This window comes from Sapajus apella, unplaced genomic scaffold (assembly GCF_009761245.1).
Source record: "Sapajus apella isolate SASKATOON/1434 unplaced genomic scaffold, GSC_monkey_1.0 scaffold6, whole genome shotgun sequence".
Taxonomy (NCBI): domain Eukaryota; kingdom Metazoa; phylum Chordata; class Mammalia; order Primates; family Cebidae; genus Sapajus; species Sapajus apella.
This window is the reverse complement of record NW_022436946.1, coordinates 2,842,925-2,861,322: the sequence shown is the minus strand read 5'-3', so window position 1 is coordinate 2,861,322 and position 18,398 is coordinate 2,842,925. Positions and strand designations below refer to the sequence as shown.

General features: G+C 39.7%; 2 pseudogenes; both read left to right on the top strand.

The window, feature by feature from the left end:
* Positions 1-12,702: 12,702 nt before the first annotated feature.
* LOC116549001 lies at positions 12,703-14,889 on the top strand (annotated as a pseudogene).
* On the top strand, positions 14,792-18,003 carry LOC116548972 (annotated as a pseudogene).
* The last annotated feature ends 395 nt before the right edge of the window (positions 18,004-18,398 follow it).

The following is an 18,398-nucleotide window of genomic DNA, read 5'->3' as shown; positions in this document are numbered from 1 at the left end:
GGACCTGCAATAGGATCTATCCTTTTTCAAATTTGTTCCTTTGCAGTGGGACTGTCACAAATATGTTTATAAATGTTATGCTGTAACATATACATCAAAATATAGAAGTTTAGACTACTTAAATGCTCGTCTGGAATTTTAGTGCAGTTTGCATTAATTCTTTTTTTTTTTTTTTCTTTTTGAGATGGTGTCTCACTCTGTCACCCAGGCTGGAGTGCAATGATTGGTGTCATTTCAGCCCACTGCAACCTCCACCTGCTGGGTTCAAGCGATTCTCCTGCCTTAGCCTCCTGAGTAGCTGGGACTACGGGCACGTGCCACCACGCCTAGCTAATTTTTGTATTTTTTAGTAGAGATGGTGTTTCACCATATTAAACGGGCTGGTCTTGAATTCCTGACCTCATGATCTGCCCACATCGGCCTCCCAAAGGGCTGGGATTACAGGTATGAGCCACCACACCTGGCCTCACTTTCTTATTTAAGCCATTTTTCAACTACTGTAGTCAGAATGGATTAGAGAGCCAGGACTTATCTTTACAATTTTGTGCTTAAAACACAGAAATCAATATAATGGTATGCTTCTCCTAACAAAAACTCATCTTGGCAAATAGAGCAATGAATGCATTCTATAAAGGTCCAATAGATTCTTATAGATTATAAACATCTCTGACATAACCTTAGTATTGGAAACTTTCACTTTTTCTGATAACCAAAACTCAATCTGATTATTGGTTTATTATTAAACAAGTCAATTTGCCTAGTATTTCATTTAAGTTCATTAAAAGTAGGCATTTATATAGAGCTCATTTCAAATGCCAAGCACATCTGTCTGAGTATGAAGACCAGAATTCTGTCCCTAAGTTTACCAGCAATACCAATGACCTTTTCCAGGTTAACCTCTATTTGCCTGAGTTTTGTTATTTATAAAACTGAGATCTAAATATTAGCCTTACCTACCTCACGTGCCACTGTAGAGAATATAGTAACCTCTGAAAATTATTAGAAAAACAGAATTAGCATACACAAAGCTAATTAGCATACACAAAGAGTCTTATATCGGGATCACCAAATCAGTATTATTACTGCTATAATCAGGGTAAAAACTGATACATTATCTTTGATAGAATAATGAAGATCAAAATGTGTTTGAATTTAATAGACACCTTTGGTTTCAACTGAATTTTTTCTTTGTTGTGTGTTTACTCCAGGGAGTCAACTCAGGATGTATTTATTGCCAACTATCATCAGGTTACAAGATCTTACTGAAATTAGTTACCTTTCAAAACGGAACTGTAATCAAATCCCAGTACCTGGAAATTTGATTTTAAAAACAAATATATTAGCCTGTTTTCATACTACTATAAGGAACTGCCCGAGACTAGGTAATTTAGAAAGGAAAGAAACTTAATTGACCCAAGTTCAGCATGGCTGGAAAAGCCTCAGGAAACTTACAATCATGGTAGAAAGCGAAGAGGAAGCAAGGCACCTTCTTTACAAGGTGGCAGGAAGGAGAAGTGCTGAGCAAAAGGTGGGGGAAGAGCCCCTTATAAAACCATCACATCTCGTGACAACTCACTATCACAAGAACAGCATGGCAGAAACTGTCCCCACGATTCAATTGTCTCTCTCTGATCTCTCCCTTAGTACCTGGGGATCTGATCTCTCCCTTAGTACCTGGGGATTATGGGGTTTAAGGGGATTACAATTCAAAGTGAGATTTGGGTGGGGCAAAGACTAACCATATCAATATTTAAATTCATAAGTGCTCATTTTTTTCTATCTTGTATAGACAGTACATACGTTTGGGGGTTTAGTCATAGCACAGTTAATGCATTTTTCACAAAGCTTTATGAAATATTTCTAAATATAAAAATTAACTTAGAATGTTGCCTTTCTGCTGTTTTATAGAGCAGATTGACTCTCAAAGACTTTGTATTAAGTGAAAGAGACTTTGGAGTGAGGCCAATGCTGCTTACCAATAGTGTGACCTTAAGTTACTTAACCTTTTTTCAAAAAAAAAAAAACATTTATTTCTCTCAAATATTAAGTAACAGACTACCAACCTTGAGATTGTTTGAAGGACTCCATGTGAGAATCTGGGTCACATAACTCGGCAGAGCGGCCTCCCTGTGAGGGCACACTGCGCTCTCCAGCCTGAGACTCCAGAATATAGGAATTTGAGTGTGGGCTCTGAAGCACGACTTCATTAACTGCCTACTCCAGTATATGCATGGCCTTGAGCAGGCTATGAAACTTCTCCATGCCTCAGTTTCCTATTTGTAAGATGGTAGTGATTATGAAGTTAATACAGCCGATGTCCAATGCTCAGGATAGTATCTGATGCATATAGCATCTCATTACACTAAGAAGCCACTAACATGTGCCATTGTCAGTACTACTATCAAAAAAACACTGGTAATTTATGTTTAAAAGACATATCCTGATTTTTTAAGATTTTAAACTATGAAGATGGCTATCCAGGATGGTGATCTGGTAGTAAGCACTCAATGAATGTTTACTGTTAAGAGGAGTACTAGAAAATAAGACTCCCTCCCTCTGTCTACTCATAATCACATGCAATCCAAGAGTAACCACCATGAAGAGGAGGAAAGAACTTCGAATTCTAAAAGTTCCTCTCAGGTGCTTCCCTAGGCACAGGTCTTTTGAATGCTGCTGAAGCGAGGATTCATGTGGCTCCATCTTTAGAATTGTTTGTAGGTCCTATTGTTAGGTCCTGTTGTTTCAGGGAGCATGATACAAAAGATGAAAAGTACTTATAAAGGAATCTCATTCTTTATTGACTCTCAAAAAGATTCTAAAAGGAACCCAACTCAAAGCGCCCAAAACAGTTCTCATAGTTCTCATTCTGTTGTTTTAAATTTTTAATTGCCCAATACTCCCTGAAGACTTTCAAATGCCAAATGTTTCATCCTTCTTTCCCCTTAGACTCTGGCTCCCAGATATGAATTAAGAAAAGTGATCTAAGCTCTCTCTTGCATCTCAGGTAAGATGCTGTTCTGCGTCCCTCTGGGTCACTAGACATTTGGGAAGCTCTGTCTATCCCTCCGCTGAACCATGCCATCCAGGTCTCTCTTCTCTCATGTGGGCGCCGCCTCTGTGTTCCGAATGGAAGTAGAGCTTCAGTCCTCCCACTCATCCTCAAACTCTTCACAATTCCACTGTTCCTCTCCCCTTCTTAGTGTTAACCCTGGTGTCAGGCTTAGGACCCTGTCCGAATTCTCCTCTGGACTGTGAGATAATTGTCATCTGTGTGGCAGGATAAAATCATCGGTATGCCTCTGATTTAAGCCAGAACCTCAGCTCTTGATGTTTAAACCAGGCTGCCATTTCAAAAACTCTTTTTGCCTGAAAGCTATTGTCCATGCCATAATCTCCAAAACTCTCTTTTGAAATCCAATTCCCAGCTATTTTTTTATTCAAAAAATATTTATTGGACATCAGGATGTGTCTGGCTCTATTTTAAATATTGGAAATATAAAAGCGACCAAGACCGTGTTCTGGAACTTATCAGTGACTGTGACATTTTTCTTTCTGTCTGGTTCTTCATCAATAGTTCTAACTTCAGGACAAAGGGAAAAGGAGGCATTTTGTATGTGGGATGAGGAAATAAATCATTTAAAACATAAAATATCCCACCATAAATATTTATTAAGTACATGTTCTTCCTTCCTGCACACCCGCATCTGATCAGTCGCAGTGGGTCCTTTTTACCTCAGTGTGGCTCTCAACTTTCTCTTCTTTCTTCCCCTGATGCTCAGGGCCTGCCTCTCCTTCTGCATCTTCAGCCTGCATTACTGATCACACTCCTGACAGGTCTCCCTGTTCATTCTCCTCCTCCTCCAATGTGTTCTACCCCAGCTCCAATTAAGCTGTTTCCTATCTAAACTTTTGAATGCCTCCTCCAGTAACCCTAGTGAAGTTCAGTGCTTTAATTTGGCCAGATGGCTCCTTAACATTCTGCCTTCCATATTCCATTATTTGGCTATCATACCCCATTCTAAGCTAATTTCCCTCAATTTGCCCTTCCCCTAAACAATATATGCTATAAATTCTCTGTGCTCTTGTTCATGCCTGAAATATCCTTCATTTTCTTCTTAGCCTGGAAAAATTCCAGTAACTCCTTATGATCAAGCTGCAACGTCACGTTTTTCTCTTGAAGGCCTTCCCTGCCCCAGGATTAAATGCTCTCCTCTCTGCTACACCTCTTCTTCATACCATTAGATAAGTCCTTATCACTATGTGGTCTAGCTTGTTGTTCATGCATACATCTCTCTAGATTATGAGTTCTTTGAGAAAGAGACTATTTTGTCCATCTTTGCAGCTCCAGTATGTGGCATAATACCTGTTCATTAGAAGGTGCTCCTTAATATTGGTTGATATTTTTTTTTCATATTTACATACATGCATAAGCTGCCACATGTACCTACATACACATATATTTTTAGATATTTCATAATTTAATATCTGTATTTCTGTTCTAAATGTTCAATAGCTGCTGACATTTCTTTTAGAATGCATCCATAAATACAAAATTGTCTTTTATTTTAAATGGACTAATTCTATTTGAAGGCTTTCATAGTTCTGACAGTTTTGACAACTTGACTGTATCTGAAAGTTTATTATTAATCTGTAACACTTTATATTCTGTATTCTGTATCTATATTTAATATGCTGTTCAAATAAGATTCCACAGACAGTTAAGAAGACACAGTCAAAAACATGAGTCAAAGGCAAGAATTCAGGCATTGCCAAATCAAGGGACATGATGGTTTGAAATAAGCCATCAGGTTCTCATTCCATTTCATGATCATTATTTAATTTCTCAGAGAGGAATATTTAAATTCAGCTTTAAGGTGAGAAGCAACAGTAGTAAAATCCAAAAGAGAATAATCTTAGTCTTTTTTTCTCTCATTGTCTTTTTTTCCTCATTAGTCCATGAACTAATATCACCAGGAAAGACCTGAGATCCTGGTTTGAAACTACGATGGAAAGAAAAGTAGAAACTAATAAAGTAAACAAATAAGAAATAGGCACTGTGTGCTGGATTAAAGATATGTAATAAATAGCTCTATCTTGTTTTTAACACGCCAAAAATTTCCAAGGGGCTAAACTTACTCATGTTTGTTGGGCTGGGGTAAGGGGGGGCTCATAATATAAGGTAACTTTGGCTGAGTGGGAGAATTTTTCATAATCTTAAGTGTCTAAAAATCCAGTTCGTTTCCTAACAAAGTTATGCCTTGTCTGCACATGTAAGATTGAGCCCTTTATTTATTATTATAATTGGTATTAAACTAAAATCTTAAAATGTAGGTCAGGTATCATTACAACAGAGGGAAGAGGAACAAAGTCTCTCTACAATCATGTAAGCATGGAATTCCAGGCTTCAAATTTGAAAAAGAAAAATATGGCATCAAAGAAGCCAGAGAGCAATGTGCCCAGATTCACAGAGGCACGTAGTGGCAGAGGTAAGATTAGAATTGTTTAGAGTAAAATCCTAAAATTCTCGTGGCCTGCAAGACTCTACACACCTGGCCTCCACTTATCCCGGTATCCTTCACTCCTCAGCCATGCCGACCCCACTGCCCTATCACTAATTTTGCATTTGCTGCCTTCTTTTCACCAGGAACACTTTTCCTGACTTTTCAAATGGCTGGCTCTTTTGCATCTTTCAGGTCTCAATTTAAATGTTGCCTCCTCAAGGAAGCCTTTTCTGAATTCTGTATTTAAACTTAAGATTCTAAAATAACCTTACTCTTCTCCTACCCATATCAGACCATCTTCTTTTAAGGAAACTTATTCAATTTCTTCAAACACTTACCATAATCAAAATTATCTTTTTTATGCCCCTGTTTTTTTAAAATCTGTCCCTTTCAATAGAACATAAGTCTCATGACAGCAGGTGTTTTGCCTATGTTGTGCACTGCTGTGTTCCTAAACTTAAAAGATGGCCAGGCACACAGGGGATCATTAGTTATTGAATGAACTCAGATCTCGAGAGACTTGGTCTGGTTTAACAAGGTTAGGGAAAGCAGCATAAGACTTAGAAGCTTTGAGTTTTAGGCAAGTCACAAATGATATATGATCCTCAATTTTCTCATTTTTGGAATAGGAAACACAATGCATCATATAGTGCTGTTGAGATAAAAAAAAAGTAAATAATATATGTAAAAGTGCTTTATAAATACAGGCTTATCCCTATGAAAATAAGTGACCCAGAGCAAATTGGCCTCGTGTTTTGATTTCCATATCTATAAAATTAAACAGATTAATAGGTCTAATTGGTCTTCTAGTTATAAATATTTAATTCTCTCATTTGATTAAAAAAAAACTTAAAAATTATCTGCATCAGTCCATTTTCATACTTATAAAGATAATACCTGGGGCTGTACATGGCAGCTTATGCCTGTAATCCCAGCACTTTGGGAGGCTGAGGCAGGTGAATCACTTGAGGTTAGGAGTTCAAGACCAGCCTGGCCATCATGGTGAAACTCTGTCTCCACTAAAAACACGAAAATTAGTCAGGTGTGGTGGTGGGTGCCTGTAATCCCAGCTACTTGGGAGGCTGAGACAGGAGAATTTCTTGAACCATGGGAGGCACAGGTTGTAGTGACTTAAGGTCTTGCCATTGCACTCCAACCTGGGCACAGAGTGAGACTCCATCTCCAAAAAAAAAGACAAACCAACCTGAGACCAAGTAATTTATAAACAAAAGAGGTTTAATTGCCTCACAGTTCTAATGGCTAGAGGCCTCAGGAAACCTAGAATCATGATGGAAGGTGAAGGGGAAGCAAGGCATGTCCTACATGGCAGCAGGAGAGTGTGAGCAAAGAAGAAAGTGCCAATTTTAAGCCATCAGATCTCCTGAGAACTCACTATCATGAGAATTGCATGTGGGAAACTGCTCTGTGATCCAGTCACCTTACACCAGGTCCCTCCCTCAACACATAGGGATTACACTTCAAGATGAGATTTGGGTGGGGACACAGAGCCAAACCATATCATCCCACTCCTGCCCCTTTCCATATCTTGTGTCCTTTTCATATTTTAAAACTAACTATGTCTTCTCAACAGTCCTTCAAAGTCTTAACTCATTCCAGCATTAATTCAAAAGTCCAAGTCCAAAGTCATATCTGAGACAAGGCAAGTCTCTTCCGCCTATGAGTCTTAATCAAAAGCAAGTTAGTTACTTTCAAGACACAATGGAGGTACAGGCATTGGATAAATGCTCCCATTCCAAATGAAAGAAATTGGCCAAAACAAAGGGTCCACAAGCAACATGCAAGTCCAAACCCAGACAGGGCATTCATTGTATCTTAAAGTTCCAAAATAATCTCCTTTGATTCCATATCTCACATGCAAGTCACACTGATGCAAAAGGTGGATTTCCATGGTCTTGGGCAGCTCTGCCCCTGTGGCTTTGTGGGATACAGCCTCCTTCCCAGCTGCTTTCACAGGCTGGCTCTGTGTACCTGCAACTTTTCCAGGCATGCAGTGTAAGTTGTCTGTGGATCTACCATTCCAGGGTCTGGAGTATGGTGGCCCTCTTCTCACAGCTCCACTAGCCAGTGCCCCAGTGGGGGCTCTGTGTGGGGGCTCCTACTTGACATTTCCCTTCTGCCCTGGCAGAGGTTCTCTGTGAGGGCTCTGCTCCTGCAGCAGACTTTTGCCTGGACACCTAGACATTTCCATACATTCTCTAAAATCTAAAATCTATGCAGAGGTTCCCAAACCTCAATTCTTGACCCTGTGCACCTGCAGGCTCAACACCACATGTAAGCTGACAAGGCTTGGGGCATGAACCCACTGAAGCAACAGCCTGAGCTGTATGTTGTCTCCTTTTAGCCACAGCTGGGTAGCAGGGCACCAAGTTCTGAGACTGCACAAAGCAGCAAGGCCAGCTCAGCCCAGGAAACCCTTTTTTCCTCCTAGGCCTCTGGGCCAGTGATGAAAGAGGCTGCTGTAAAGACCTCTGACATGCCCTGGAGACATTTTCCCCATTGTCTTGGGGAAAAGACAATGTCTTGACTAACATTTGGCTCCTCATTGCTTATGCAAATTTCTGTAGCTGGCTTCAATTTCTCCCCAGAAAATGGATTTTACTTTTCTATCACATCATCAGGCTGAAATTGTTCAAACTTTTATACTCTGCTTCCCTTTTAAACATAAATTCCAATTCCAAAGTATTTCTGTGTGAATGCATAAAACAGAACACTTTTATGAGCGCCCAGGTCACCTCTTGAAGACTTTGCTGCTTAGAAATTTCTTCTGCCAGATACCCTAAATCATCTCTCTCAAGTTCAAAGTTCCATAGATCTCTAGCGCAGGGGGAAAATGCCACCAGCCTCTTTGCTAAAGCACAGCAAGAGCCATCTTTGCTCCAGTTCCCAAGAACTTCCTCATCTCCGTCTGAGGCCTCCTCTGCCTGGACTTCACTGTCCATATCAGTATCAGCATTTTGGTCAAAACCATTCAACAAGTCTCTAGGAGGTTCCAAACTTTTCCACATCTTCCTGTCTTCTTCTTCTGAATGTTACCCAGTTCCTAAGGCACTTCCACATTTTGAATATCCAGTGCCCCACTAACTTAGTACCAATTTACTATATTAGTTGGTTCTCACACTGAGACTGGATAATTTATAAAGGGAGGAGGTTTAATTGACCCACAGTTTTGCATGTTTTGGGATGACTCATAAAGTTTACAATCATGGCAGAAGGCAAAGGGGAAGCAAGACAGCTTCTTCACAAGGTGGCAGGAAGGAGAATGAATGTAGGAGAAACTACCAAACACTTATAAAACCATCAGATCTCATGAGAACTCACTACCATGAGAACAGCATGGGGAAAACCGCCTCCATGATCCAATTACTTTCACTTGTTCTCTACTGTGACATATGGAGATTATAGGGGTTACAATTTAGATGAGATTTTTGGGTGGGGACACAGCCAAACCAGATTACCTCTTTTGCTTATAAATAACCCAGTTTTAAGTTGTCTCTTTATAGCAGTGTGTGAATGGACTAATGCACCTTCCCAGCCTTTGATTAGCATCATTCTACTATCTGTCTCCATGACTTCAATTGTTTTAAAATTCAGCCCCCATAAATTGTGAAAACATGTGAAGTTTGGCTTTCTGTCATCAGCTTATTTCACTTAACATAATGTTCTCCAGTTTCATCCATTTTGTTACATGTGACAATATTTCATTCTTTTTTATGGCTGAAAAGCACTCCATTGTATATATGTACCACATTTACTTTATCCATTCATCTCTTGATGAACTATTCACAATAACCAAGATTAGGTTTCTCCCAAATCTTGGTTATTGTGAATGGTGCTGCAATAAATATGGAGTGCAGCTATCTCTTTGATATGCTGATTTTTTTCTCTTAGTTATTTATCTGGTAGTGAAATTAATGGATCATATAGTAGCTCTTTTTTTAATTTTTTTTTTTTTTAGGAACTTTCATAGTGTCTTCGATAATTTACATTCCCAGCAACAGGGTATGAGGGTCCCCTTTTCCCTACATCTTTGCAGCATTTGTTATTGCCTGTCTTTTGGATAAAAGCCATTTTAACTGGGGTGTGATGATATCTTATTATAGTTTTTAATTGTATTTATCGATTATCAGTGACATTCAGCACGTTTTCATATACCTATTAGCCATTTGTATGTCTTCTTTCAAGAAACGTCTATTCAGATATTTTGCCTATGCTTTAATTGGATTATTAGATATTTTTTGCTATAGAATTGTTTGAGCTCCTCTATATTCTGGTTATTAATTTCTTGTCAGAAGGATGGTTTGCAAATATTTTCTCTCATTCTGTTGCTTCACTTTGTTGTTTGTTTCCTTTGCTGTGTAGCTTTTTAACTTGATGAGATCCTATCTGTTCATTTTTGCTTTGGCTGCCTGTGCTTTTTTAGGCAAAAAAAGCACAAGAACTAAAACAAAAACAAAAACTAAAGAGTTTCCTCAATGTTTTCTTTTCGTAGTTTCATATGGACACATATTTAAGTCTTTAATCCATTTTGATTTTTATTTACAGCAATAATTAGAGGTCTAGTTTCACTCCTCTCCATACAGATACACAGTTTTTCCAGCACCATTTATTGAAGAGACTGTTCTTTCCATATATACATATATTACTTTCTTGATTTATTTTTCAAATTGCTTAATCTTGACATGTACGTATGCTGCTAATTTTTGTACATTGATCTTGTATTCTGCAACTTTACTGAACTTATCAGTTATGTATTATAGTATTTTGGTGGAGTTTTTAGGTTTTTCCAAATAAGATAATATCACCTGCAACCAAGGATAATTTGACTTCTTCCTTTCCAATATGGATGCTTTTTATTTCTTTCACTTGTCTGATTGCCCTGGCTAGGACTTCCAGTACTATGGTGAAAGTGGGCATCCTCGGTTTTTTTATTTTTTTTTCCAGATCTCACAGAAAAGGCTTTCAGTTTTTCCCCATTCAGTTTGATACTAGCTGTGGGTCTGTCATATATGGCTTTTATTATATTGAGTTATGTTCCTTCTATCGCAGTTTTTTTTTTTATCATGAAGGGATGTTGAATTTTATCAAATATTTTTTCAGCATCAATTAAAATGATCATATTGTTTTCATCCTTTATTCTGTGGATATGTTGTATCATGTTGACTGACTTGTATATTTCGAACTGTCCTTGCATACCAGAGGTAAATCTCACTTTGTCATGATAAATTGTCTAATGTATTGTTGAATTGGATTTGCTAGTATTTCACTGAGAATTTTTACTTCAATATTCATCAGAGATATTGGCCTGTAGTTTTGTTTATTTATTTTGGACCTGTCTTTGTTTGGTTATGGTATAAGCGTAATACTAGCCTCGTAGAATGAGCTTGAAGGTATTCTCTCCTCCTCTATTTTTCAGAATACCTTTAATAGGATTGGTGCTCTTACTTCTTTAAATGCTTGGTAAAATTCAGCAGTGAAGCCGTTGGATCCAGAGCTATTCTTTGATGAGAATTTTTTTATTATGGCTTTGATCTTGTTGCTTGTTATTGGTATATTCAGTTTTTGAACTTCTTCATGGTTCAATCTTTTAGGTTGTATGTATCTAGGAATGTATGCGTGTCTTCCAGGTTTTCCAATTTATCAGCATCGACTTGCTCATAGTAGACTCTAATGATCCTTTAAATTTCTGCATTATCCACTGTGATGTCTCTTTTTCTCATCTCTCATTTTGTTTATTTGGGTCTCCTCTCTTTTATTCTTTGTTAGTCTGGCTAAATATTTGTCCATTTTGTTATCTTTTCAAAAAAATGACCTTTTGTTTTGCTGATCTTTTGCATTTTTTTGTTCCAATTTCAACCATTTCTGACCTGATCTCTGCTATTTCTGTACTTCTACTAACTTTAGGTTTTATTTCTCTTACTTTTTCAGTTCTTTAAGATGTATCATTAGGTTGTTTATTTGAAATTTTTCTTCTTTTTTGATTTATGGACTTATAAACTACCCTCTTCATACTGCTTTTGCTGAATCCCATAGGTTTTGGTATGCTGTATTTCCATTACCATTTATTTCATGGAATTTTTCAATTTTCTTCTTAATCTCTTCATTGACCCAGTAGTGATTCAGGAGCATATTGTTTAATTTCCATGTGTTTGTATAGTTTCCAAAATTCCTTTTCTTATTAATTTCTAGGTTTATTCCATTGTGGTCAGAGAAGATGCCAGATATTATTTCAATCTTTTCAATGTTTTAAGGCCTTTTTTGTGGCCTAATATATGGGCTTTCCTGGAGAACTATCAACGTGCTCAGAAGAATGTATATTCTGCAGCCATTGTATGAAATGTTCTGTAAATATCCATTAGATCAATTTGGTCTCTAGTACAGATTAAGTTCAATGTTTCTTTGTTGATGTTCTGTCTGGATCACCTGTCCAATGCTAAAAGTGGGATGCTGAAGTTCCCAGCTATTATTGTATTAGGGTTCATCTCTCTCTTTAGCTATAATGATATTTGCTTTATTTGTCTGGGTGGTCCACTGTTGGGTTGATATATGTTTACAATTGTTAAATTTGCTTGCTTAAAAAGCCCTTTTGCAAGAAAAAAATGTGTCAGTAGAACCAGATTATAATGGGATCCACATGTTAGAACTATCAGACAAAAAATTTAAAATACTATTACTGATATTGTAAAAGCTTTAGGGAAAAAAAAAAGGTATGCATGAACAAACATGGAATTTCAACTAATTATCAGTAATTATGTGAACGAAAATGAACTAAACACTGCATTCAAAAGGCAGAAATCAAGAGAACCATTTAAAAAATAAATACAGGCCAGGAGCGGTAGTTCATGTCTATAATCCCAGCAATTTGGGAGGGCGAGGTGGCAGATCACTTGAGTCCAGGAGGTCAAGACAAGCCTGGGAAACATGGTGAAACCCTGCCTCTACTAAAAAATATGAAAAGTTAGCCAGGCATGGTGGCACATGCCTGTGGTCCCAGCTACTCAGGAGGCTGAGGCAGGAGAATCACTTAAACTCAGAGGTGGAAGTTGCGATGAGCCAAGAATGCACAACCGCACTCCAGCCTGGGTGACAGGCAACAGAGGGAGACCCTGTCTCAAAAAATAAATAAATAAATAAAAATTGGGATTCACTGAACTCGCCTGAAGCTCTCCGGATTTCTGTGTCTTTCTCTGTAGTCAGAGCCAAGCCTACATGCCAGCAACCATGTCGAAGGGACCTGCAGTTGGTATTGATCTTGGCACCATCTGCTCTGGTGTGGGTATTTTCCAGCATGCAAAAGTAGAGATAATTGCCAATGATCAGGGAAACCAGAGCACTACAAGCTATGTCACTTTTAAAGACACTGAACAATTGATTGGCAATGCCACAAAGAACCAAATTGCAATGGACCCCACCAACACGGTTTTTAATGCCAAATATCTGATTAAACACAGATTTGATGATGCTGTTGTCCAGTCTGATATGAAGCATTGGCCCTTCATGGTGGTGAATGATGCTGGCGGGCCCAAGGTCCAAGTAGAATACAAGGGAGAGACCAAAAGCTTCTATCCAGAGGAGATATCCTCTATGGTTTTGACAAAGGAAAGGAAATTGCAGAAGCCTACCTTGGGAAGGCTGTTACCAAATGCTGTGGTCACAATGCCACCTTACTGTAATGTCTCTCAGCGTCAGGCTAGCAAAGACACTGGAACTATTGCTCGTCTCAATTATACTTAGAATTATCAATAAGCCAACTGCTGCTGCTATTGCTTATGGCTTAGACAAAAAGGTTGAAGCTGAAAGAAACATGCTGATCTTTGACCTGGGAAGTGGCACTATTGATGTGTCAATCCTCACTATTGAGGATGGAATCCTTGAGGTCAAATCTGCAGCCAGAGATACCCACTTGGGTGGAGAAGATTTTTGACAACTGAATGGGCAACCATTTTATTGCTGAGTTCAAGCACAAGCATAAGAAAGTCATCAGTGAGAACAAGAGGGCTGTAGGACGCCTCCATACTGCTTGTGAACATGCTGAGTGTACTCTCTCTTCCAGCACTTAGGCCAGTATTGCGATGGATTCTCTCTATGAAGGATTTGACTTCTACACCTCCATTACTTGTGCCGATTTGAAGAATTGAATGCTGACCTGTTCCATAGCACCCTGGACCCCATAGAGAAAGCCCTTCAAGATGCCAAACTAGGCAAGTTGGTGGTTCTACTCATATCTTGGAAATTCAGAAGCTTCCCCAAGACTTTTTCAATGGAAGAGAACTGAACAAGAGCATCAACCTTGATGAAGCTGTTGCTTATGGTGCACCTGTCCAGTCAGCCACCCTATCTGGAAATAAGTCTGAAAATGTTCAAGATTTGCTGCTCTTGGATGTCACTCCTCTTTCCCTTGGTGTTGAAACTGCTAGTGGAGTCATGACTTTCCTCATCAGCCATAATACTACCATTTCTACCAAGCAGACACAGCCCTTCACTACCTATTCTGACAACCAGCCAGAAGGTGTGCTTATTCAGGTTTATGAAGGTGAGGGTGCCATGAGCAACGATAACCTGTTGGCAAGTTTGAACTCACGGGCACACCTTCTGCACCCTGTGGTGTTCCTCAGACTGAAGTCACTTTTGCTATTGATCCCAATGGCATCCTCAATGTCTCTGCTGTGGACAAGTGTACAGGAAAAGAGAACAAGATCAATATCACTAATGAAAAGGGCCATTTGAGCAAGGAAGACACTGAACGTATGGTCCAGGAAGATGAGAAGTACAAAGCTGAGGATGAGAAGCAGAGGGACAAAGTGTCATCCAAGATTCACGAGTCTTATGCATTCAACATGAAAGCAACCGTCAAAGATGAGAAATTTCAAGGCAAGATTAATGATGAGGGCAAACAGAAGATTCTGGACAAAGTGTAATGAAATTATCAACTGGCTTGATAAGAATCAGACTGCTGAGAAGGAAGAATCTGAACATCAGCAGAAAGAGTCGGAGAAAGTCTGCAACCCCATCATTACTGTACCAGGGTTCAGGAGGCATGCCAGGAGGAATGTCTGTGGGATTCCCTGGTGGGGGAGCTCCTCCCTCTGGGGGTGCTTCCTCAGGGCCCACCGTTGAAGAGGTTGATTAAGCCAATATAAATATATATGTAGCATTGTTCCACACATGTAAAACATTGAAGGACCTAAATTTGTAGCAAACTCTATGGCAGTTTGTAAAAGTTCAGCTGCTATAGTCAGTTACTGGGCATTGTCAATACTTGACTATGGGATATGTGTTCAGAGGAAGGAAGTAACGTTGCACTTTATAAGCACTGTATTATAAGTGTAAAATGCAATGTGTAAAATAAAACTATTTAAAATTGGCACCAAAAATAATTTTTAAAATAAAAATTAAAATAAAAAATATAATCCAACTGTATGCCATGTATAAAAGACATACTTTAAATTCAAAAATGCAAATAGGTTAAAGGTAAAAAAATAAAAAAGGTATACCAGGCCGGGCACGGTGGCTCATGTCTGTAATCCCAGCACCTTGAGAGGCCGAGGCAGGTGGATCATAAGGTCAGGCGTTCAAGACCAGCCTGACCAACATGGTGAAACGCTGTCTCTAATAAAAGTACAAATATTAGCTGGGTGTGCTTGTGCATGCCTGTAATCCCAGCTACTCAGGAGGCTGAGGCAGAAGAATCACTTGAACCTGGGAGGCAGAGGTTGCAGGGAGCTGAGTGCATGCCACTGCACTCCAGCCTGGATAGAAAGAGTACCCAAAAGATAGGTGATATATCAATATCAGAAAATAAACTTTAATATAAAAATTGTTACTAGAGACAAAGAAGAATATTTTGCATGAAATTTGAAGAATTGAAAGGGAAATAGACAATTCAAGAATAATAATTGGAGACTTCAGTAGCCGCTTTCAATAATGAGTAGAACAGCTAGACCAATAATCAACAAGGAAATAAAAGAATTCAAAAATGCCATAAATCCACTGAATCTACCAAACATCTACAAAATATGTTATGCAACATTAACAGAAGACACTCTTCTCAAATTCTCATGAACCATCTTCTAGGATAGGCCCTCCATTAGATGATAAACTAAGCCTCAACAAATGTTCCAAGACTGAAATCAATAAAGCATGTTCTTTGTTCTTCAAATACAATGGAATAAAACTAGAAATCAATAACAGTAGGAAATTTGGAAATTCACAAACGTGGGAATTAAACAAAACACTCCTAAGTGAAAAATGGGTCAAACAAAAATCAAAATGGAGAGTAGAAAACACTTTGAGACAGATAAAAATGAAAATACTATATACAAAAATACATTGCATGCAATTAAGGCAGTGTTCAATACCCTAACATCCCTCCTTATAAACAGAAAACTAAAGTCAATTTTCTGGAAGAATTATAATGAAAAAGATGACAATGATATGTTAGCAAGGATGTGAAGAAATTGAAAACCTCATATTTTGTTAGTGGGAATGTAAAATGGTAGTGTTACACTGGAAAACTGTTATAAAGTGTCCCAAAATGTTGAACACAGAGTTCACATATCACCTAGTAATTCCACTTTTATGTACAAACCAGAGTAATGAAAACATATGTTCACAGAAACATTTGTATAAATGTTTAGGGCATCATAGCAGAACTATTTATGACAGCCAAAAAGTAGAAAATCCTAAATCCCATCAACTGATGATTGAATAAACAAAATGTGACACATCCGTACAATAGAATATTCTTTGCCAATGAAAAATTAAATAATGATAAATGCTACAATATGGATGAACTTTGAAAACGTTACGTTAAGTAAAAGAAGTCAGACACAAAAGGTCACATATTATTCCATTTATATCAAATGTTCAGAAAAAGGAAATCCTTAGAGACAATAAGTTAATTACTGTTTGCCAGTGGCTGAGTAAAGGGAGAAATAAGAAGTGATTGCTTTTTATTCTTATTCTCACGCGCCATCCGGCCCACAGCTCTCTCCGCTTCCTCACCACACCTGGAGGAGTCGGGGTGTCGGGGCGGAGCCCTAGCTGGCCTGGTCAGGGCGTGCGCATCGGGCAGGCAGAAGACTGATCCCGGGCAGCAGCCATCGCCTCAGCCCCCCAAGGCCAATGGCAGCCGCCTGCGTACCGCCCCCGCCAGGGGCAGGGCCCGCAATCAGGACCCTGGGGCAGCTGGCACTCGCGACAGGTTCCCCCTGCCGAGCATCAGGTTGTGCACATCTGCTGGGACCAGAAGACCGACCTGGAGGTGCTCTTCAACACCATCATGAACCCCGAGAAAGCCAGCATGCCCCAGACTGTACCCATGAGGCTCTGGAAGCTGCCCAACTCCTTCTTCAAGCCGAGGCCAAATCCCACTCCCCACCGGCCAGCACTGATGCAGGCACTGCGGGAGCCCTGACTCCACAGCACGCTCCAGCTCATTCCCCTCCAGCTTTCCACAGTTGGGAGCTGGAGGACACTGACCTCCACTGGAGGAGACTCTGGCCCAGCAGCTACACCCACAGCTCAGCATCTTCCACACTCTTCTTTTGAGACACCTGATGATGTACCTCTGCCAGCAGCTTGGGAGATGGCGAAGACATCTTCTGGTCAGAGATACTTCTTAAATCACGTCGATCAGACAACAACATGGCAGGACCCCAGGAAGGCCAGGCTGTCTCAGATGAACGTTACAGCCTCCACCAGTCCACCAGAGCAGCAGAATCTGATGAACTCGGCCTCAGGTCCTCTTCCTGTTGGATGGGAATGAGCCATGACTCAGGATGGAGAAATGTACTATATAAACTGTAAGAACAAGACCACCTCTTCGCTAGGCCCAAGGCTTGAGCCTCGTTTTGCCATGAACCAGAAAATCAGAGCACTCCAGTGAAACAGCCACCACCCCCGGCTCCCCAGAGCCCACAGGGAGGCGTTTTGCGTGGCAGCAACTCCAACCAGCAGCAACTGCAGAAGGAGAGGCTGCAGCTAAAACAGCAAGAACTGCTTGGGCAGGAGTTAGCACTGCAAAGCCAGTTACCAATGCTGGAGCAGGATGGTGGGACTCAAAATCCAGTGTCTTCTCCTGGGATGTCTCAGGAGTTGAGAACAGTGATGACCAACAGCCCAGATCCTTTCCTTAACAGTGGCACCTATCACTCTCAAGATGAGATTACAGACAGTGGACGAAACATGAGCAGCTAGTGTCCTTCGCACCCCAGATGACTTCCGGAACAGCGTTGATGAGATGGATACAGGTGACACTATCAACCAAAACCCTGTCCTCACAGCAGAACCGTTTCCCAGACTACCTTGAAACCATTCCCGGACAAATGTGGACCTTGGGACACTGGAAGGAAATGGAATGAACATAGGAGAGGAGTTGATGCCAAGTCTGCAGGAAGCTTTGAGTTCTGACATCCTTCATGACGTGGAGTCCGTTTTGGCTGCCACCAAGCTACATAAAGAAAGCTTTCTTACATGGTTATAGAGCCCTAGGGTAGACTGAATTCTAAATCTGTGAAGGATCTAAGTAGACACATGCACCTGAAATTTACACAGGCCAGTTGCGGTTTTCTGCCTAATACAGAAAAAGATGAGCAAACATCTATCAAGATATATTATTCCTCAATTTTGCTCTTCCTCGTCCAGTGCTGCTGTTAATGTTACTGCTGACCTCTTTCACAGTTGCCTCTAAAGAATCAAAAACAAACAACAAACAAAAAACCAAAAAAGAAAAACAAAAAACTTTTTGTTTCTTTTGCTATTATAACTACTGTTCATTTTGGGGGCCGGGGGAAGTGAGCCTGTTTGGATGATGGATGCTATTCCTCTCACCCAGTTAAACCAATCGTTTTAACTAAATACTCAGAAGCCAGATGCTTC